General features: G+C 40.1%; 1 pseudogene; it reads right to left on the bottom strand.

Moving 5' to 3' along the window:
• Positions 1–24,655: 24,655 nt before the first annotated feature.
• On the bottom strand, positions 24,656–24,774 carry LOC148481196 (5S ribosomal RNA; annotated as a pseudogene).

The following is a 24,774-nucleotide window of genomic DNA, read 5'->3' as shown; positions in this document are numbered from 1 at the left end:
AGTGTGTAACAGTGAATACTTGTTGAACAAAATTAAGGGTATCATATGATCATTTAGGGCTAGGTGCAAGGGTTAGCCTAGTCGCTCGGTAAGTAGCTTTACCGTTCTATACACAGTAGCAGGTGTACATGTTGTCTTTGTTGTATAGAGGTGCATGAGAGTAGCCGACATATAAACTCTCATAGGTTTGGAAGTTGCCTTACTAAAACTTATCTGGGTGTGGAAGTTGCCTGTTTCAAATCTTGTCTAGGTGTGAAAGTTGCCTTACTAAATCTTATCCAGGTGTGTGGGCGCCGCCGACTTAAATCGTCCACAGGTAGGTGAAAGTATCTTGATTGTCTTTCACCAGTTTAAATTTTTATTGAAAAGTGTAGGAGTTGTCTCAGAATGGGAGCCACGCAAACAGTAGAGATGTTAGGCAATGATGTGCTGCTAATGGAGGCACCGATTGGATCAGCCCATCGTATTATGCATACTAAGTACGGTACTTATGCAATAAGGTATTGTGATTTATGGTTTAATATGATGAGGAAGAGTGTTAGACCGTTTCCCAGAATTGGTAGTTTTGACAAAAATGTGTTAGACAATGTCCAGGATAACATCAGTATGGTGCGATCCCGAGAGAAAAAGATTAAGTATTTTGAATGTTTAAAACTATGGCAGCATGAAGGGGATGCGTGGCTTAAAAATGTGCAAACGACGCAAACTAGCATTGCGAACGCATCGCCAGAAAATACATCCACGACGCTGAGTTGCAATACGGGCAAGCCGCAAATTGGCACGCATGTGCGGAAAGGTAGCGTCGTGGAGAGTATTGCCAGCAGTTCACACTCACCTCCCCCACCTTATGTGGATGGAGGTGCAAGTACAGTTACCAAAAATACCCATAAAAATGTAACAAGCAATTTGTACCCCCTCTTAAGCAACCATAAAGAAAATGTTTATGATGTAGATGATGAGCCTATTGTTATGTCTGCCATTTCCCATGCTGTGCAAATGATAGATGCTGCATCACCACAATCATGGGTGGAGCCGCCATCTCCATCGGTAACAGCAAGGGAAGTGTTAACACACTCTGCACCCATTGAGGAAGTTGTTGATACCATATGTAGCAGCAGCAGATTAAACCCCCAGCCAGGTAACCCGGTCAGAGGTAGCAATGCTGGCGGTCTGCATCCTATTCGGACAATAACTGTTCTGAATGGAAATGCGGATGCAAACGGTGTAGTGCCCACGAGGGAAGTAGTAATGCATTGTCCATGGACTAGAGCAGAACTAAAATCCATCATAAATGATTTCCCTGATCCCAAAAAGGAATTAGCTAAATGTCAAAGATTTTTGAGAAATTTGGGTAGTTCTCATGAGCCCACTAATAAAGATTGGTGTGTGGTGTTAAGGGCCTGTATACCACGCAATACCGATGTGACAAAATTTATCACGGATTGTGTATTGGATGGTGATGTTCCCTTAACAGACCAAGTAAACCAAGGTAACATTTCCCGCATTGTGACTCAATTGGGTGTATATTTTCCAGTAGTAGTTAACTGGAACAAAATCTTCACAATCAAACAAAAGGAGAGTGAAACTGCAGAAGACTATTGCGACCGGGCTCTGCAGGCTATCACCCAGTACACTGGGATAGAAGATATTAAAGATAGCATTCACCATAGGGGAATGATAGTCATGATATTGATGGATGGTTTAAAAGAGAATTTAAAAACTCGGGTTCAGACCTCACAGCCTGGCTGGAGGGGACTTATAATAGATGACCTCATAGAGTCTGCCATAGAACATGACAAAAACATCTCAAAAGAGAGGGAGACCCAGAGCGAAAAATTAATGGCTGTCAGTATACAAGCTCTGGAGGGAATGATGGTAACATCACAGCCAACAGACACGCTTGCACTTGCACACACACACATATCAGAACAAGTATGTGCTCTCACTAACCCCACTCAACAACAAATACAAATCTATCCCACTAACCCAATGCAACCACAGGTCCCAGGATATCCACCTACTTCTTGACCCCACACTACCCTTACCCTCCCTATCCTTACCCATATCCACCACCTTTACCCTCTGCTCAAACTTCACAACAACACATGCTTTCACCTGAATCACGGACATGTTTTAATTGTAAACAAACAGGACACTTAAGTAGAAACTGTACAGTTAAGAGTATGGACCCCACATCAAGGGAAACCTGGATACCCCCATAAGGGATATGCACAGAGACCAGCAAATGTTCAGCAAGCACCAGCTTCAATTGTAGCCATAAATGCTATATTGGAGAATGGTAGCCAATGCTAGGGGTCTACAGATAGTCAGGTTAACGAGAAGTACTATGGAAGAACCGGTCTTGATGGTTGATGTAGCTGGTCCTGAATATCCTTTTCTTGTAGACACAGGGGTGACCAAGTCAGTGATGAAATCTCCCATTAATTTACAGGTGACCAACAAGACAATACCAACAATGGGTGTGACAGGTAAAGTGGAACGTTATCCTTTAACAAAGTCGACAGAGGTTAGTATTGGGCTGTTGCATAGCAGACATTCTTTTCTACTGGCTGCCGCAGCTCCTACTAACCTGCTGGGCAGAGACTTGTTATGTAAAATGGGATGTGTTATATATTGCACCCCTGATGGTGTATATTTAGATATCCCAGAGAGAATGGTATATGAGGTGCAGGATATGTTAGACACTCCTCAAAGGATAATGTATCACTCTACAGTTTTAAAAGAAAATCCATCACAAGTAGATGAAATGTTGTCCCAAATTCCAGATTCCCTTTGGACAAAAGATGGACAGGACACTGGATTAATGGCAAATGTAAGCCCAGTAATGGTAAACTTAAAAAACGGTAGGCAAGCTCGAAAAATTCCCCAGTACCCACTAAAACAGGAAGCAGAACTAGGGGTGTTTCCAATAATTGAGCGATTATTGCAACAGGGAATCTTAGTTCGTACAGCTAGTGTAGCCAACGGTCCCATCTTTCCAGTAAAAAAGAGTGGTGGGAGGGGTTATAGGCTGGTGCAAGACCTTAGAGGTGTTAATAAGGTAGTAGAGAGCCAATTCCTTGTAGTGCCAAATCCAGCTGTCATCCTGATGCAGATCCCACCAAATGCAACCCATTTCACTGTCATTGACCTCTGTTCTGTTTACTGCTAGACCTGACATACATGACACACCTTTAGAGAATGTGGATGTAACTTTCTATACGGATGGGAGTTGTCATAGACAAACAGACACAGGTGAAGTATGTACAGGTTATGCTGTTGTAAATGACACAGACATCATGGAAGCTAAACCTCTCGGTCCTCCTCACTCAGCCCAGGTGGCAGAGTTAGTAGCACTGACTAGAGCATGTGAACTGGCAGCAGGCAAATCTGCTAACATTTACACTGACTCGAGGTATGCGTATGGGGTGGTGCACGATTTTGGGGCTCTATGGTGTCTGAGAAATTTTATGACAGCAGGCACACCAGTTGCACATTCCCAACACATAAAACATCTTTTAGAAGCAATCCAACTGCCCAAAGCAGTGGCATTAATTAAATGCAAAGCCCACACATGTGAGGATAACCCGGAGTCACTGGGCAACAACAGAGCTGATGAAGCTGCAAAATGGGCAGCAGGGTTAAAAAAGTCTTCTCCAATTGAAACAATTATGTAATTCCAAACCATTGATATGCTGAAATTAATTGAGATGCAAAGTTTGTGTTCAATTCAGGAAAAATCCATTTGGAAGTCCAAGGGATGTGGGCCAGAGTCCTCTGGGCTCTGGAGGGACGGACATGGTAAGCCAGTAGCCCCCAAGGCATATTACCCCAGCCTGGCTGAGGCAGCACACGGTCTAACTCACCTAGGTAAACAGGGTATGTGCAAGTTGGTGAGGGCATACTGGTGTGCTCCAGGTTTTTCTTCACAAGCAGAGAAGATGGCAATGTCCTGTCTGACCTGCTTGAGAAAGAACATAGGGAAAGCAATCCCTACCGAACCGTCCCACATTCCAGCGACTGATGGACCTTTCCAGGTGATACAAATTGATTTCTTCCAGTAACCACCCTGCAGGAACCTTAAGTATGTATTAGTGTGCACAGACGTATTTTCCAACTGGGTTGAGGTCTACCCAGCAGCCACTAATACTGCTGCGTTGACTGCCAAGAAAATAGTCCAGGATTTTGTATGCAGGTACGGTGTCCCTAAGATCATCGAGAGTGACAGGGGTACCCATTTCACAGGTGATGTGTTCCAAAATATGTGTAAGCTGATGGGTATTAATAGCCAACTTCATACTCCCTACCGACCGCAAGCCAGTGCCAAGGTGGAGAGAATGAACGGGACTATTAAAAATAAATTAAGTAAAATTATGGCAGAGACTGGACTAGGATGGCTAGAAGCGTTACCTTTGGTCCTACATAGCATAAGGACGACTCCTAGACCTCCGCTGAATCTGTCCCCATTTGAAATACCATTCGGCAGACAACCTCATTTGAGGAAGACTTGAAGGGTAACAACGAGGTAACTGTAAAGTATCTTATATCAATGAGTAGGCAGTTAAAGCAACAGCAGCAGAAACTGAAATTGTTGTCTAATGATATGCCTGAAACTAACTGTCATGATGTTGAACCAGGAGAATATGTAATGATCAGACATTTCTTGAGTTCAGGTTGTTTGACTGATCGGTGGGAAGGTCCATACCAGGTGCTGCTGATGAGTACTACATCTTTGAAGGTGGCCGAGAGAGATACCTGGGTCCATTCCACTCACTGCAAAAAGGTCAATCAACCGGTGGAGAAACAAGGCGGAGACAAGGCTGATAGTGTGGACCTGTCACTCACGAGCTTGTTCCGGGAAGATTGAAAAGGTCGTAGTGAGATACCTGAACTGAGAGAAATTTTGCAGGACTTGTTGTTAAAATGGACGGGCCTGCTATGTTCATTCTCATATTCTCTTTTAGAGTATTCACCATCCTGGTCAGTTCAGGAATAACCAGTGTCTGTGATGGAGGACCGATTGAGGAAACAGGAGCTGATGGCAGTGCTGATAGACTGGAGAAAGGAGGAGTGCAATGCCAATCAGGGGAGTGTCTGACCAATCTTACTACTGTTATTGTTAAGAGAGCTGTCATTCCCGATACTCGGGGAAGGTGTGGAGGTTTATTGTCTGAAGATTCCTGTATTTGTGAGTTTTGTGGGTCCCTAGTTGATTAGAACTGTATCTAACAGTGCCAACCTAAATATAACCTGTACTGGGGAAGGTATCCTTTAGAGGATTATCATAGCATGGTAGGCAAAGTATTAAATCAAACTGATTGCTGGGTATGTTCACATGTGCCACAGGGTTAGCATAATGTAGGGTTCGTGCCATTTCCACTGAATATCACGGAAATTTTAGAATTGCAAGAAGGGAAAACATTGGATGGAAAATTCCTCTCATCCAAACCACCTCATTTCAAACTCTATCAATTCCAAGTAGATAGATCACTTTTGTGTTTAAACATAACCAACCCCAATAAACCCGGAGGTTGGGAAGTGACGGGGAATAATCAGACGATGACCTTCTCACAAAGAGCTGATAATGGTTCCATAAACTATGATCTGTTACGCTCAATTAAATCAAGTGGGAAACATTTTAGGTACGAGTATACATTGAGTTCCACCAAAGAAATGATTGGTAAAGTACCAGATGGTTATTGTGCTAAAATAATACAACCAGAAACTTGCATATACCAGATGGAAGAGCCTGAGATAGGATTGTTTGCAAGAGAAATGTGTTTTATGATAATGATGCATACCATTCCTTATGTTCTCCCTGATAATGTATATTTTATATGTGGAAGAAAAGCATACAAATGGCTCTCCTCGAGTTCTGAAGGTTTATGTTACCAGGGAAGAGTAGTCCCAGAAGTTATGACCCTCACACATGTTGAAATGCTGGGAATACATAAAAACACACCATCACCATATCTTCACACACAATATGAACACAGAGGAAAGAGAAATATGATACCTGGTGATATGCATAAAGCCGCTCAGTTAATCAGTGAGACAACTGGCTTCCAAGTTTTAGTCGCCCTGGATCCCACCAGGATTGCTAGGGGTACATTACATTTTAGATATATCCAGGAACTTGCTAAATTAATAGATAATATCACCGAGATGTACGATGACACATTCAGGTACACAGGGAGAGAATTGCAAGTGTACAAGAAAGAACTAGTGCAACACAGGCTAGTGTTGAATTATTTAACTGCTGTTACTGGAGGGTATTGCGTAACATTAGCCACCCAATTTGGAGTAAAATGTTGCACTTATGTCACCAATGATACCAGCGACCCTAAGGAGGAGATGGACCAGAAGATGGATGAGATTCTGCAGCTAATGTGGGAATTTATTAAGACCCATAACGCATCAGTGGCTGAAGCAAGGGAAAAGATCGAAGGATGAGTGTCATGGCTGAACCCAGTGAAATGGTTCTCAGGTCTAGGGGAATGGGTCCAGGAAGTGATCGCCAACATAGGCAAATTCTTGATCCTTATACTGATTGTCATCATAGTAATTGGCATATGCGTCCGGTGTGTTCCTATTGTGTTGAAGTGTGGAAAATGTAAAAACAGAGTGAAACGAAAGAATGAAACTATGATGGTGGTCAGAAATGATAATATGTATACCGAGGTAGATACAGAACTGCATTACAACCCTGAGCTAGGAAGTGCCATCATTTAAATGTATAATATTTAGACATGCATAGAAGATATTATTGAAATGTTATTTATAGAACACCACAGACAATGTAAAGTCTCAAATTCCCCTTTAAGACTGCTGGTATAAGACTGGTGCATTCCCACACCTGTCACATGATCTTCCAAGATCCGCGGTGTGCGTATAATAGTAGTTTTATGTCCCCACGAAGAGACACATTATTGATGGATTAAGAACCACCTTGTGCCATCCCAGAATAACACTAAATAATATGTAAATGTAAGCCTAAATTAAATTTAAATAGTAGATTGTGATAGCATGTTGTTTACTGTCAAAGGGTGGACTGTCGAAGCTGAATAATTGGCTGAGACAAGTTCAGTTTAAAATGACATTGCAGCGACGCCATCTTGCGAATGGCCGCAAGACTCCATTTTAGAAATGAGATCGCAAGACGCCATTTTGCGAATGGCCGCAAAATGTCATGTGGTACATGTATAGTACAGTATAGTACATGTGGCGATATTTATATTAGCACTATGCGATCGCTTCTTTCATCATTTTTCATACACACAATAATACTCACAAGAGCGCTATTAACTAGTCACATATTAGCGAATGCATAAGACTTTGGTTGAAACCGCTGTAAAATTAGCTTTATGCGAACGCATCTGCCCCAAGTTAACTAGCATCCTTATATTAAACCCTAAATACTCACACATCTCATATTCACTCATAAGGTTCAATAAGCATCAACATGTATGATTCAAGTTGGTTTAGTTAGTTTAAACGCTGAGAAATAAAGGTATTTGGTAACTAAGTTATTATACATGATAAGCAAGTTGTGTTTGGTCTTGTTCTGATGCGTACGCTTTTTACAGCATTCCGATGTTATCGGTGGAGAGATTGCATCATGCAAACTCAAGTTATGGATCGCAGAACTTACAAGCAACAAAATGTTTAACTGTTGGAATGTACAGAATGCATTACTAGAAAGATTCCCCTGCTGTTAGAGGCAGGGAGAGTCTATTTGAACCAGCCTGTTAAATGTGCTGTAACATATGCTTCTCCTCTGGGAAAGAATGACATCAGCAAGAAACTTCCCCATTGTCCTGTTTTAGTCTGAGGGGGATAAATATGTGTGCCCGTATACTGGTTTTTTAGTCCATGCAGAATGCTGTATGAACTAAGGGTCTCTATTCTGATGCCTATCTCTGTGTCCAGAGGCGCAGCGTATGTATACTGTACTTGGGTCTGTATTATTTCCTTTTACGCCTAAATTGTGTATGTATCAATTGCGTGTAACTGACTGAACTTTTACCTGAATAATACTTGTGCTTTGGAACCACATATTCCACTCCTGTCTTTATTTGTGGTCAGACTGCGTACGCAAATTAGCGTTATTCTTAGAGGTTTATAGGAAGGATTTTAGAAGGTATAGGAAGGGGTATATAGAGGTTCTGATCCAGTTTCGTTACCGATAAAAAACGTTATAACTTGCAACTCAAAAAATTTTATCTATGCATTGTAATGCAATTGTGGATTGTTATATATAGGGAAAACTTCATGAAATATGAAAATACGTTTATCAGAACTGAATCTGTATGTAACACTGACAGATGGGATCCAGAATCCCAATGCCTGGATCCTGACAGGGTTAACATACTGACACTTGGTGGTTGGTATGTTAACCCTCTCCCTTCGCTAACCCTCACCCTCCCTCCCTGGTGCCTGAACCTAACCTCCCCACTAGTGCCTAATCCTAACCTCCTCCTCCCCGCACCCTAAACCTAACCCAAGCCCTTAGTGCCTAACCCTCCGCCTTCTGCCTAATCCTAACCCCTAAACCTAACCTTCCCCCCCTACTTACCTTTGGCATCCTGGCCGTCAGGAACCTGGCATTGGTATTCTGACCAGCATCAGTATTATGATGCCAGGATTGTTGGCGTTGGCATCCCCACCGCCAGGTTGTCGAACACATACCATCAGAACACATATACAGTATATCATACAATAAGGGTTGGAAACACATACCATCAGAACACATATACAGTATATCATACAATAAGGGTTGGAAACACATACTTTTTCATCCCATTTTATACTCAAGCACAATTGTAATCACTATAACTTGAAATCTTTTTGGGGTATTTAGACAACAAACCATTCCTTGTGATGTAAAAATGTTGAAATTAAACTCGCAGAAGCAGAGATGTGTTGGAGTTACAAGTTGAAGACTTTAATACCAATAGGCCTTAACTGTGAATTTCAAAATTAAATGTTTGTTATGATTTTATTCTATTTTATAATATGTTTAAATTGTATTTTCTTTTAAATAGTTTTTTCCCCTGTTTAATAGATATGATACTATGAATTTATTTTGTTTTGTTGTTATACACTTTAGATAGACACTATGCATGGATTTTACTCTGAGCACTTTAGTTCTGAATATATTTATGAATTATTTCTGCTTTGATTTTAATGCATATGTGTATTTCTTTTTTGCTTTTTATATGGACACTATGGGGTTAATTTACTAAAGTGAGAGTTTTTAGAAGTGATTTTTAGAAGAGATGTTGCCCATAGCAACCAATCAGATTCTACTTGACATTTAAATAGCACCTTCTAGAAGATAACAGCTAGAATCAAGTTTTGTTTAGAGTACTTCCAGTGAAAGTGGATGGATGGCAAAGGAAGGTCTGATTCTGCCACTTCCGACCAATAGGGGAAAAAATCACACAGCTGGGGAGAGTTATTGAATTTGTTTGGGTATAAATATGTGTACTTGAAAGAAGGGTCACCAAGCTTCTGACCCAGGTCCAAAACGCATTAAGCTGGTGACATAATGACTTGAGGGAACCACAGCAATCACTTACCTGGATCCCAAAGAGGAGTTGGAGGACAAAGATCAGGAACTTTGGAAAATTCTTTCTTCCTTACATGACCTGGGAGAATAACCATGTGTGTGTGGCCATCCGATGATTCAACTTTATGGTGCTACAGTATATGCTTGTTATATGATTTTAAGATGGGAGTGAGATGTATAAATAAATCTTTCTGTTTGGTGCCTGACAATATTGCACTACATGTTCTTGGTTTTCTGTTTATATTTGAGAAAGAAAACACAAAACTAATTTTGGATACAAGATTGAAAATAAGAAAAATCTACCAGAGTAAGGGGTAAATTTACTGTCGAGTTTGTGCGAGATTCAACTCGCCGAGAACGCGCTCGAGTTTTTCCAACTGATTACGTTAATTTACTAAGATGCAAGTTTTGTCTTTTCTAATTTTTCGATGGTGAATGTATTCGAATTTTTTTGTTAAAAACTCACACGAGCCCAAACTCGTGTGCAAATGTCCCTTGTTTTTAAATACTCGTGCGAGTCAAAATACAGTACTTGGGCAAACAGAAGTGAGTTTGTAAAACTTGCATGAGAATGCATGTATTTTCAACACAAAGTACTCTGAATGGTTGAATCAGTCACATGTCAAATACACACTGGGCAAGCATATAAAACTCCCCAAACAGACACACCTTTGAAGGTTTTGGAAGAAGTTTGCAGAGGGACAGTGAGGAGTGTGTCTAGTGGTGTTGGTGATTTGGTAGCATTTGTATTTGATTGGTAATTGGTGTGTGGCAGTTTTTTGTGGTTATTTGTTGCCTTGTAAGTTATCTGTTTGCCTTGCTTTTCAGACTCTATTGTGTTTTTTTGGGGGTCCTGTCAGTGTTTTGTGAGTGTGTGTGTTTGTGAGTGGTGTGTGTGACTGCAGTAGGAGAGGAGGTTTGTGTTTGTTTATTTTTTCTTTTTTTGTGTTCTGTATCTGTGTAGGGAGGTATTTTGGATTATGTCCAGGGCAGAGGATTGGCATGGAGGTGGAGGTGTTTGCTGCTCAAGCAGGCAGAGTTAGTAGCTCAGGCAGCAGTGAGGAGGGGACGAGGCAGAGGGGCAAGACCTAGACAGAGCACAATGTGAAGTTTATTTGAGAGGAAAACATGGCCCTAGCTCAGGAGGTCATGAAACATCACCACCTGCTGTTTGGCCTTACAGCTGCAAGCACATCTGCCCGTCACAAGAATGCCATCTGGGCATCAATGGAGAGTGCAGTAAATGCAGAGGGTACCACTTTCCACACTCTGGATAACATTAAAAAATGCTTTTCTGACATAAAATGTGTCAAAGAAAAGATGACGACTGAGGCCCAGGCAGCCAGAGAAAGTGGTGGAGAATCACCCTACCAGCAGACTACCTTGACTACGAGGAAGTCATTAAACCCATGATATCACCAGAGGTGGTCAGAAGTCTGAATGTCCAGGATACCGATGTCCCCAGGTGCAGTGGTAAGTTTGTTGTGTTGTTAAAATGTTCATAAGTTTTTTTGGTGTGTTTTGGTGGGATTTTTGGGACTGTTTTACATTTCCATTTTGTGTTTTGTGACTAATCAGTTTGTCAACTTGTTTCTTTTCCTGTTTTTTTTTTTTTTTGGATTGAGTAACAGTCTTTTTTTTTCAAAGTATGTCATTGTTGTTTTTATTTAGAATTTTAATTCCCCAGTGGAAATGAGTCATATTATTGTGGAGAGGAGCATCTTAAGAGTGGAGGGGGGCCTGTGTGCACTCCCCATGCGAGGCCCCCTCCTCTCTCCTCGGTGGCCGGCAGCCGACTGATGTGGCTAGCCAGCCACCAGAGCCTTAGTAGACTCTGGGCACTAGAGTGTGCCCTGAGTCTACTGCGCATGCGCTGAACTCTGGGAAAATGGCTGCAGCAGCCATTTTCCAGTGTTCTGAGCAGCGCTGACACCCGATGCTAGACCTTGGACAGGTAAGTTTAAAATAATATGGGTACAGTGTGTGTGGTGCGGGGCCACCGGGTCCAGGGGGCCCATGTGCCCAGCACACACTGCACCCATTATAGATACACCACTGAGGCCAAGGGTGGTTAATATGCATTCCTTAAGCTGTTGTGAAACTACATATACCAGTATGGCATGCTACAGTGTTGGCATGCCCTCATATGTTATCTGTTGTAGACCATGCTGGGATGTGTAATCCCACAGCTGCTTGGGATGGGTTTTTTATCTTTTTTTTGGGGGGGTTTGTTTGTCGTAATGTTTAATGTGCTTTATTTCCAACATCTTTGTTTTGTTTTGGGGTTTTTTTGGTATTTTTAGAAGAAAATGTAGACCCAGCTTGCTATGTTTGTTTTTTTCAAAGGTAAACACATGAACTAAGTGTTAAAATGCAAAGCACACTATACTTTATTTTACACTTCACATCCCACTATGATTTGTACTTGTTTTGTTATTTCTACATTTTAAAGTAGGTGTTTCACATGGAGCAATTTTTAGAAAGATCACCTACCTGCTCAATTATTACTCAGGGCCTGATTCAGACCCTCTCGCAAGCGCTGAGTGCTTGCAAGTGGGTCGATGGTGCCCTAGTGCGCGGGGTAGCCGTCATTATGGGTTTCGCACCAAAGGGGGCGTGCTGTCGATGGTGAGTGACAGCATGCCCCCTTAGGTGGGTGTGCTGGGGGCATGGCTGCCAGACAGGCCCCACTCTGATAGAGCCAAAATCACTCTGATAGAGCCAAAATCCCACTGATAGAGCTAAAATCACTCCAGGGCTTGCGGTCACCGAGACCCTACCGCGACCATCGCGACCATCATCATGGACGCTCACGTAAGCTGTGGGTGGTATCACACAGCTATGCTAGCATCCAAAAGGCCGGACGGAAAAAAAAAAAACACGCCCTGATTCAGAGCGGCCGCTTGTTCAGAGCGTCCGGCTCTGAATCAGGCCCTCAGATCTTAGTTTTTGTGCTCTATAGACTATTGTTAAGGTTATGTGCTTGTGGTGTGTATATTATTGTGTATGCTACTTAAATCATGTGGAAAATTTAAATGTTTGCCAACATATATTAAAGTGTAAAACATACATATTTTAACCACACTCAACAATACTAATGTACATTTCCAACATAAAATCATGTTTTATTTTCTTGCTTCAAAAAAATGTGCTTAAACGTACAGTTTGTTGTACAAATTTCCCGTGTGAGTTAAAAACTCGAATCTTGGTAAATTTGGGAGTTGTATTACTTTCTATGGGAAGTACTTGCGAGTTTTGATGATGGTGTATTTTGTAGAGTTTTGTAAACTCATGCAAGTTTTTATGTCTGTTTAGTGCGAGTTCAGTTGTGTTTGTCCTTAGAAAATTTGCGAGGTGGAAAAATAGGCTAAACTTGCGTGAGAATGCAAACTCACGCAAATTCGATTCTTAGTAAATTTACCCCTAAGAGTCTTACCTATGGACATTGACAGGAAGTACCGTTTGGCATATTATTCACTGGTACAGCCTATGCAGCCTGAGCTCTCATAGTGTGCATGGCTGTTAGCAATATCTGAGTGAGGTCATGGCTTGTGCAAATGTGCATATCGGACAGTTGTTACTCGATGTTACTGATTATTTATCAATATTTCTAAAGTATAAGGATGTGAGTAAGGGGAAGTGGGTATCCTTATGTTAGGCTGCAATCACAATGTGAATGCATGCATTTGCATATCACCACTGATATGCACACAACTGCATTGCGTGCATATTATCAGAATAGCAATCCTTGCTGAATCAGACCATGAGTCCATTAACACCCCTTTAGATCTGTGTTGCATAACTCAGTTGCATTCTAAATTTGACTCTACATCCAATAATGTCTCTATTAAAACTTTCTCATGCTTACTGGATGATTCTATGACTACATTTTCTCAAGCAGAATCACACATACTCTACAATTTATCCAGGGTTGAAAGACAAGTTCTTAAGGCACTTAGTAAGGATAAGAGTATAACCATCCGCCCAGCAGATAAAGGTGGAGGCATTTCTCTTCAAGACATTTCCATATATAACGAATAAATTTGCTCACAATTAACAGATTCACAAGTTTACCGGAATTTATATAGCAACCCATTGGGTCATTTTGAAACCGAAAGGAAATCAAATAATACATGATTGTGTCAAAAATAATCTATTGCCACAGAAGGTTGCTGATGCTTTATTTAAAAAATTCCCAATAACTCTGGTTTTATACGTGATATCTAAACCATACCTAAAATTCATAAGGATGTTGTTAACCCACTGAGCTGTCCCACAATCTCCGCCCATGTTTCATTATACCAACTGATTTCTCAATGTTTGGATATAAAATTACAGCCACATGTATCTAAAAGACTCACTTATATAAAGGACACTACTGCATTCTTGAATCTTTTAAGGGGTGATATGGACTTCAGAGTATATACCATAATGTGTGTCAAGGACATAAAAAGTCTTTATACATGTATCCCAAATGATTTGGGATTACTTGCCATGAAGATCTTTCTGTCCACTATCAGTAGTGATTTTGATATTGACAATACTTTGTTTTTGAAACTACTTGAACTTTTACTCACCCACAATTATTTTTTATTGATGGGGAGTATTATTTCCTAGTTTCTGGAAAGATATATATATATATATATATATATATATATATATATATTCCATGTCTCCTGCTCAATAGAGCCAGAATAAGCTGCACTCATCCGGACTTGGTAAAAAAGTAAAGGTTTTTAATCCAGCGTGAACCGTTTCAAGGACTCAACGGCCTTTTTCTCAAGGTGTGCATAACAAACAAGACTACAGTGCTTACCTTTAAACAAATGAACCACGAATGAAAATCGACAGTCCGACAGCGCGCCTCCATGCGGTGGGTGTCGCCCCCCAAGTGACGTCATCAGATGGCGTCATGTGAGAGGACAAGAGACAGAATAGAAGCTGTCTCTTGGGAACAGATCAATACAATGTAATAGTGTGGGCGGGTCCAACCGCACACGGAGCAGCGCTGTGGGAAACATAAACAAACAATTACTGAAGTGAAACGATGACATGTAAAAAGAGGCATTAGCTTACCACTGCTCAATGAAAGTGCAATATGACTACACATATTGGCAGCATGAAAAACTATGCATGGATGGTCCTATGACATATACATATATATATATATATATATATATATACAAACAAGAACTTATAACAGGACTACTGTGTTATACTGAACACTCACATCATATGCTAATGAATGTAAGTCATATATAAGATCACATAAGGAATTGCCATAACGATCTCAATAACATTAATATAGATATGGATAAATATTAAAAGAAATAGAAAGATAAGGTGAAGGCAACAAAACTTATTCTGAAAAACATTTTTTAAACACATGATGCCCAAGAGATCTTCTCATTCAGGCCTTGCGGATGTACTGTGTCCAATAGGATAATCCATTTAGTTTCCAAATGTAACAGAACTTTAGCACGGTCACCCTCTAATTTTAAAGGAGCCACATGATCGATAATCTTGTATCGTAAGCTTGTAAGTGGGTGGCCAGCAGTTTTGAAATGGTGAGCCACTGTAGCTAATAAGCAGGGAAGTATTGGATAATGTTCCCAGTTCTTTGTCCGTTCGGACAATTGGCCAGAGTGCTTTAGCAGCTTTGGAGACCACTGGGCTGCTTAGAGTAAATTCTGTCACAAATGGAATACTATCCTGCATGCTGGATTTGGGTGTAGGATGTAGTAATTGGTATCTGGTCATTTTTAATACTTCCTGCTTGTTTTTTAAAAGATATTTTTTATTGTATCCCCTGGCCAGGAATATGTGTATAATTTTATCCAATTCTATCTCCACCTGTGCAGGAATATTGGTGATGCGGGCAACCCTCATAATTTGAGATTTAGCTGAGCCATTTTTAAGTGCTGGCGGATGGAAGCTATTAGAAACCAGGAGGGTATTTCTATCCATATCTTTTGAGTATACAGAGGTGACCATGTTACCATGAGACACAGTGATGCGAACATCAAGGAAATGCACTGACGTAGGGCTATAATTGAAGGTGAATTTAATCGGAGTGTTGTCATGGTTTATCCCATCGATCACGGCAATCAGCTGTTCCTCAGAACCGCTCCAGATCAAGAATAGATCATCTATATACCGTGTGTATGTAAATATCATGTGGCTCCTTTAAAATTAGGGGGTGACCGTGCTAAAGTTCTGTTACGTTTGGAAACTAAATGGATTATCCTATTGGACACAGTACATCCACGCGGCCTGAATGAGAAGATCTCTTGGGCATCATGTGTTTAAAAAATAAATTTCAAAATAAGTTTTGTTGCCTTCACCTTATCTTTCTATTTCTTTTAATATTTATCCATATCTATATTAATGTTATTGAGATCGTTATGGCAATTCCTTATGTGATCTTATATACGACTTACATTCATTAGCATATGATGTGAGTGTTCAGTATAACACAGTAGTCCTGTTATAAGTTCTTGTATGTATATATATTTGTCATAGGACCATCCATGCATAATTTTTCATGCTGCCAATATGTGTAGTCATATTGCACTTACTTTGAGCAGTGGTAAGCTAATGCCTCTTTTTACATGTCATCGTTTCACTTCAGTTATTGTTTGTTTATGTTTCCCACAGCGCTGCTCCATGTGCGGTTGGACCCGCCCACACTATTACATTGTATAGATCTGTTCCCATGGAGACAGCTTCTATTCTGTCTCTTGTCCTCTCACATGACGCCGTCTGATGACGGCACTTGGGGGGCGACACCCGCCGCACGGAGGCGCGCTGTCGGACTGTCGATTTTCATTCGTGGTTCATTTGTTTAAAGGTAAGCACTGTAGTCTTGTTTGTTATGCACACCTTGAGAAAAAGGCCGTTGAGGCCTTAAATGGTTTACGCTGGATTAAAAACCTTTACTTTTCTACCAAGTCCGGATGAGTGCAGCTTATTCTGGCTCCATTGAGCAGGAGACATGGAATATACAATATTATAGCTGGCACCACGGCATGTCACATTTACAGTGAGTGCCTGTCTACATGCATCTATATATATATATATATATATATATAGATGCATGTAGACAGGCACTCATTATATAAACATCATGCCGTGGTGCCAGCTATAGTATTATATAATTCATGTCTCCTGCTCAAAAAAGCAGGAATAAGCGGCACTCATCCGGACTTAACAACGAAGTAAAAGTGTTTATTCCAGCGTAAACCGACGTTTCAAGGCCTGAACGTCGAGAAAAACCTTGAGACTTTGAGAAAAAGGCCGTTCAGGCCTTGAAACGTCGGTTTACGCTGGAATAAACACTTTTACTTCGTTGTTAAGTCCGGATGAGTGCCGCTTATTCCTGCTTTTTTGAGCAGGAGACATGAATTATATATATATATATATATATATATATAAGTAGGTGTAGCGGTGGCACTCACAGGACTTTCACCGGGAAGCACTCAGAAATCTGAGTCAAAATAAGTCTATTATAATTCGGCCAGCGGACAAAGGTGGAGGGATTGTATTACAAGATACTCTGACTTACTGTAGTGAAATCCAAAGAAAACTGGGGGATACTAATGTGCATAAATAATTAACTCAGGACCTGACATCTATATATAAAGCAGAGTTGGATAACATCCTTCAGTCCGCAGTAAACTGCAATATAATTACTGATAAAACCATGAAAGCTCTCTCCCAGGATCATCCAGTGGTCCCCCTTCTTTACACTTTGCCGAAGGTACACAAAAACCTTGCCTCCCCCCCGGGTAGACCAATTATTTCGGCTCAAAAATCATTGTTTAATCCGATATCGGTATATCTTGATTACTTCCTCCAACCTTTAATACAGTCTGAATCCAGTTTGCTGAAAGATACAACATCCTTTATTAAGAGCCTTCAACAGCTAACCAATGTGCCAGCATCTGTTATTTGTGTACCATAGATGTGGTAAATTTATATACGAACATCCCACATTAAGAAGGCTTGATGGCTGTGTCTGAATACCTGTCTTCCAATGTCAATTATGCTGGTCCACAGGTATCTTTTTTCATAGAACTCCTGAAACTAACATTAAGTAGAAATTACTTCTATTTTGATGGGAAATATTTTCTCCAGCTACAAGGTTGCAGTATGGGTTCTAATGTATCCCCGTCATTGGTGAATATTTTTATGCTGAAAATTGACAAACAATTATTTTTTGATAATCTATCTTTTTCTGAGCACTTACAATTATTTTTTCGCTATATAGATGATATTTTTGTGATCTGGAGAGGTACAAGTGAGGAATTTGTGACAGCAATGAACTATATCAATACTATGCATGATACCATCAAATTTACCTTTGACAGCAATCCTCATAAGATCAATTTTCTGGATGTGGATGTTATTTGGAATGGGACATCATTAGAAACTAGTTTGTACACTAAGCCCACGGACAGAAACACCCTCCTACATGCTGCAAGTCATCACCCTATTGCACTTAAAAAAGGTTTGCCTTTTTCACAGTTTTTGCGTATCCGACGAATAGCCAGTAATGACGCTGATGCTGAACAGCAAATTGATCATATGCTCCACAAGTTCCATAACAGAGGGTATGTACTGAAAGAACTTCTTAAATCTAAAGAGAAGGCCTTGAGAATGACAAGAGAGGAATGTTTACAGAGGTCTCCTAAACAACAACGGCCTAAAAATATTATTTTTGTCAACACCTACAATTCGGCCAGCAATGACATTAACCATTCCGTCAATAAGTACTGGCCATTGGTTACCAGTGACCCTAATTTACTATGTTTGAAGGATTTAAGTCCTATGCAAGGCTATCGTAGAGGTCCTAACCTTAGAGACTGTTTGGTAAGAAATGACATTACAGGATTCACTACTCCTTATGCTAAGAACTTCCTCACAAAAAAACCTGGGTGTTATAGGTGCCTTGGATGTGTTACCTGTCAGTATATAGAGACAGGACACTACATTTCTCATCCATACTCAGGCCGCAAAATATTTATAAAACATGTACTCACGTGTACGAGCTCTTTCGTCATTTATGTCATAAAGTGTCCTTGTGGATTCTATTTTGTGGGCAAAACAATCTGCCAATTTCGTGAAAGAGTAGCCAAACATCGATCAGCAATCAGATTGGCCCTGAGTGGACGTGACTCAGATAAACCAGCGGCACATCACTTTAAAGAACTGCATCATTCTTTGGCGACACTAACTTATAAGATTGTGGACCACATTCCTTTATCTCCGAGGGGAGGTGACAGAGAGAAATCCCTCCTTCAACTAGAAGCAAGATGGATCCACAGGCTAAATAATGTGGCTCCATATGGCTTGAATGAAAACCTACATCTTTCTTGTTTTCTTTAGTTAAATGTGTTAATGGATTTGAGATAGTCCACATCTATAGTGTTTTGATTTTTTCATAATAGGTTTTTCTTCGAATACCCCTGGAGGTTTTGTTCTAACATTGTTTCTGTTAGAGTTACATGTTCTTTGGCTTCCGTTGATTGTACTTGTGCACGACTTATGTATAATGGGGTTTTCATTATACCTCTGTAATTATTGCCCTGAGTATAATAGATACAGAGGGCATTTTTTATATATATAATGGGAGGAGTATTCCTGACACTAATGGTGTTTCTGTATTGTATGTATATATAAGCTGTTTTCTACACAGTCTCTGAAATTATTGACTGTGTTTACTGGTTGTTGTATATCTGTCTTTGTTGGCTGTGTGTGTCTATGTTTTGTACAGTGGTTTTATTCAAGCTTATTGTTGTTTACTATTGTTGGCCATATCACCATGGTAACTCATGGCTACCCGGTGATGGATGACGCCGCGCGCTCTGTCCATGTGACGCCGCGTGATGGATGACGCCATGCGCTCCGTCCATGTGGTGCCGCGTGATGACATCACTACTCCCTGCGCCGTGCTTCTGATGGTGCTGCACGTGGGTGAGTGTCTTGTCTATTTAAACATTGTTACTTCTGTATGTTTTTGACCCTGAGAAAAATCTCTAATAAAGGAGATTGAAACATTGGCAATACTATTGGGCTGTGTTTCCCTTTGTTTATACCTGAAAGTCCTGTGAATGCCACCGCTACACCTACTTTTAGTTTGGATGATACAAACCCCCCTGGGGGGGCACCAAGGCAAGGTCAGTTGCAGTTTCGTTGGGAGTTCCGGTTTGCTGGACTGTGTATTAAACTTATCCTTGGGATTTGTAACAAGGCACCCGATGTGACACTTTACAAGAAACCTCTCCTCAGCAGTTTTGTCAGAGTGCAATTATTTTACTGGTATACTTTGTTTGTATATGTGTTCATTTAAAGAAGTACTAGCAATTAATTGTATAGTGCTGTACAAGTGGACCTTTTTGTGGTATATACAACTGTATGCTACTATGGCAGAAGGCAGTGGATTTCTGAATCTTAATTTACCCATTGGTGACACATTGAGCTTCTCTGGCTCAGAGGCAGAAAGTTTGTATTTTAAGGATACCTTTACCTCTACTGTTGGGGATGAATCAGCGGAGGAATTGTATTTTTCTATTTTTAAACTGAAAAAGAAAGAAATTGATTTTCAATTACATGGTATAACCCTCTCAGATTACCATAAAGAGAGGAAAATCCCTCATGTATTCCGTGTCCGAAATATCCCAACCATTGGCTGGCACAATGTGGAATTCTGCCGCCGGTGGGTGGCTATACTAAATAAGTGTTCAGTGGATCTGATTCTTCTGGTTATTGAGGAATCAGCCAGGGAACTTAAAATTATTCGGGATAAAATTAAAGTTTTTGAGGAGACCCAACGGAGTATTTTGATACAAGATAAATCCTCTAAATAGCTGGAGAAGCTCAACGCACAAGTAGAGTCATACAAACAGAACCTAGTAAAATTTAAAAAAGAAAAACTCTCAAAGGTAAATAGGGACTACGACGATCAGTCTGTGTATCCCTGGGCAATGGGCAAAACACCCTCAAGGAACCGAAATATGCCGAGATCAAAACTTTTTCAACGCCCTGGCTTCGATACAGAGCTTTCCAGTGATAACAAATCTTCATTAAGTGAATAAGAAACACAGTCTTACCCAACTTCTCAAAAACCCCCTTTAGGGGTAACTACCCGCGCAAATCGCGGGATTGGAGGAGGCGCTTTACGCAAAGGGGCAGCCAAAATCAAAGGCAAAAGACCTTACAAAAGGAGGACCTAGTTATCAATTTGTCCTCCCATATTTTAACTTGTGCTGAAAAAGAAGTTTTGAATAAAGGACTATCTTTTGTCCCTTCGAATAAATTTAAACCCTTTGACTGGAAGGTAGATCTATGGAGATTTGGAAGACAACTTAGGCTTAAAGAATTTTTCTCTGATTCTACTCAAAATGTGCCCCTGGAGCCTCTAGGCCCGTTGAGAACCAAATCTTCTTTTGATCCTAATTCCTCTAACGCCTCGATACGGTGTTTTACTAGGAGGGTGGATCATGACGTTTTATCTAGTGTCAAATCATCCAACACCAGACATCAGAATATGTCTAGCAGCCACCAAGAAGCACTCAGAAATCGGAGTCAAAATAAGTCTATTATAATTCGTCGGGCGGACACTTTGCCGAAGGTAAAAAAAAATCTTGCATCTCACCCGGGTAGACCGATTATTTTGGCTCGAAAATCATTGTTTAGTCCGATATCGGTAAATCTTGATTTACTTCCTCCAACCTTTAATACAGTCTGAATCCACTTTGCTGAAAGATACAACATCCTTTATTAAGAGCCTTCAACAGCTAACCAATGAGCCAGCATCTGTTATTTTGTGTGCCATAGATGTGGTAAATTTATATACGAACATCCCACATGAAGAAGGCTTGACGGCTGTGTCTGAATACCTGTCTTCCAATGTCAATTATGCTGGTCCACAGGTATCTTTTTTCATAGAACTCCTGAAACTAACCTTAAGTAGAAATTTCTTCTATTTTGATGGGAAATATTTTCTCCAGCTACAAGGTTACAGTATGGGTTCTAATGTATACCCATCATTGCCGAATATTTTTATGCTGAAAATTGACAAACAATTATTTTTTAATAAACTATCTTTTTCTGAGAACTTACAATTATTTGTTCGCTATATAGATGATATTTTTGTGATCTGGAGAGGCACAAGTGATGAATTTGTGACAGCAATGAACTATATCAATACTATGCATGATACCATCAAATTTACCTTTGACAGCAATCCTCATAAGATCAATTTTCTGGATGTGGATGTTATTTGGAATGGGACATCATTAGAAACTAGTTTGTACACAAAGCCCAGGGACAGAAACACCCTCCTACATGCTGCAAGTCATCACCCTATTGCACTTAAAAAAGGTTTGCCTTTTTCCCAGTTTTTGCGTATCCGACGAATAGCCACTAATGACGCTGATGCTGAACAGCAAATTGATCGTATGCTCCACAAGTTCCATAACAGAGGGTATGTACTGAAAGAACTTCTTAAATCTAAAGAGAAGGCCTTGAGAATGATGAGAGAGGAATGTTTACAGAGGTCTCCTAAAAAACAACAGCCTAAAAAAAATATTTTTGTCAACACCTACAATTTGGCCAGCAATGAAATTAACCATTCCATCAAGAATTACTGGCCATTGGTTACCAGTGACCATAATTAACTATGTTTGAATGATTTAAGTCCTATGCAGGGCTATCGTAGAGGTCCTAACCTTAGAGACTGTTTGGTAAGAAATGACATTACAGGATTCACTACTCTTTATGCTAAGAACTTCCTCACAAAAAAACCTGGGTGTTATAGGTGCCTTGGATGTGATACCTGTTGGTATATGGAGACAGGACACTACATTTCTCATCCATACTCAGTCCGCAAAATATTTATAAAACATGTACTCACGTGTACGAGCTCTTTCATCATTTATGTCATAAAGTGTACTTGTGGCCTCTATTATGTGGGCAAAACAATCTGCCAATTTCGTGAAAGAGTAGCCAAACATCGATCAGCAATCAGATTGGCCCTGAGTGGACGTGACTCAGATCAACCAGTGGCGCATCACTTTAAAGAACTGCATCATTCTTTGGCGACACTAACTTATAAGATTGTGGACCACATTCCTTTATCTATGAGGGGAGGTGACAGAGAGAAATCCTTCCTTCAACTAGAAGCAAGATGGATCCACAGGCTAAATAATGTGGCTCCTTATGGCTTGAATGAAAACCTACATCTTTCTTGTTTTTTTAGTTAAATGTGTTAATGGATTTGAGATTGTCCACATCTATAGTGTTTCGATTTTTTCATAATAGGTTTTTCTTTGAATACCCCTGGAGGTTTTGTTCTAACATTGTTTCTGTTAGAGTTACTTGTTCTTTGGCTTCCGTTGATTGTACTTGTGCACGACTTATGTATAATGGGGTTTTCATTATACCTCTGTAATTATTGCCCTGAGTACAATAGATACAGGGGGCATTTTTTATATATATAATGGGAGGAGTATTCCTGACACTAATGGTGTTTCTGTATTGTATGTATATATAAGCTGTTTTCTACACAGTCTCTGAAATTATTGACTGTGTTTACTGGTTGTCGTATATCTGTCTTTGTTGGCTGTGTGTGTCTATGTTTTGTACATGGTTTTATTCGAGCTTATTGTTGTTTACTATTGTTGGCCGTATCACCATGGTAACTCATGGCTACCCGGTGATGGATGACGCCGCATGCTCCGTCCATGTGACGCCGCATGATGGATGACGCCACGCGCTCCATCCATGTGATGCCGCGTAATGATGTCACTTCTCCCTGTGCCGTGCTTCTGATGGTGCTGCACATGGGTGAGTGTCTTCTCTATTTAAACATTGTTACTTCTGTATGTTTTTGACCCTGAAGAAAATCTCCAATAAAGGAAATTGAAATGTTGGCAATACTATTGGGCTGTGTTTCCCTTTGTTTATAACTGAAAGTCCTGTGAGTGCCACTGCTACACCAAGGCAAGGTCAGTTGCAGTTTCATTGGGAGTGCCGGTTTGCTGGACTGGGTATATATATATATATATATATATATATACATACACACACATGCAGTATATATATATATATATATATATATATATATTTAAATTTATTTATTAGCAGGTGGAAAGGAACTCAATATAATCATAAACAGCAGCAAGGGTGCTAAGTTGAGAACAGAAGGCAGAGTTATCCCAATCTATACACATCCACGGCCGGCAGCGCTTCACATACTCTTCAACAACCAGCTATAGTGTATATACTATATACTGTACATATATATATATATATATATATATATATATCGGTAGATGGGTGTCAGTGGTGCAGTGTTAGGTTGTCGAATGAGGGTCCACACACAACTTTCTAGGTTTATATGAATTAAAATATTACTTTACTGGCATCAGAATGCATCAAACAGAAAAAACAACAACAAACACCAGGCCCTCACCTAGGGCAAATATCCTACTTCTTGAGCCCTCACTATGTTGGTCAGCTAATCTGCAAACCTAAAGTCTCTCAAAATTTCTCCAGGCCTGTCTCTCACAGTTACAAAAGACAAAGAGAGAAAGAGAGGGCTATTCGCTGGGGCACTCGTCATGACTAATGTCCACTGTTAATTATATAAGTTTATTGATAACTAAAAATGATATCAAATACACTCTACATGGCCAAATATTACACAACCTTATATACACTGCCAGTTTGAAAAATTGTTGGTGTTGGAACACATTGACAATGAATAATCCAACCTATTTCCTTATGTTAAAAATTTACTTTTAGTCAGAGTTATATTAAAAAATTGAAGATGAGTATCCCTTCAAACAAATTTTAAAGTTATTAGATAAGGGTGAAAATATAATGTATTGAAAAATGAAAAATAATAAAATCTCCACTTGCATTCACATATACATATGGATAGGTAAATACCCTGGTCGTAAATAGGTAACCATTGCGATAAAAGTATCTTATCCTATGGATGTATGTGGATTGTTATAATGGTACTGAGTTGCCACTCTGCTGAGTTACCAATCGTACCAATCCACCTCCAGTATTAATGACCTACAACACCTGGTATTCCCAAGTGGTCTCCCATCCAGGTACTAACCAGGCCCATAACTGTATAGCTTCCAAGATCAGACGAGATTGGGCATATCCAGTATGGTATGATTGTAGAT

The sequence above is a fragment of the Taudactylus pleione genome, unplaced genomic scaffold, assembly GCF_031769625.1.
Source record: "Taudactylus pleione unplaced genomic scaffold, aTauple2 ptg000592l, whole genome shotgun sequence".
NCBI lineage: Eukaryota > Metazoa > Chordata > Amphibia > Anura > Myobatrachidae > Taudactylus > Taudactylus pleione.
Note: the sequence above shows the minus strand (reverse complement) of the source record. Positions and strands in the feature narration are given on the sequence as shown.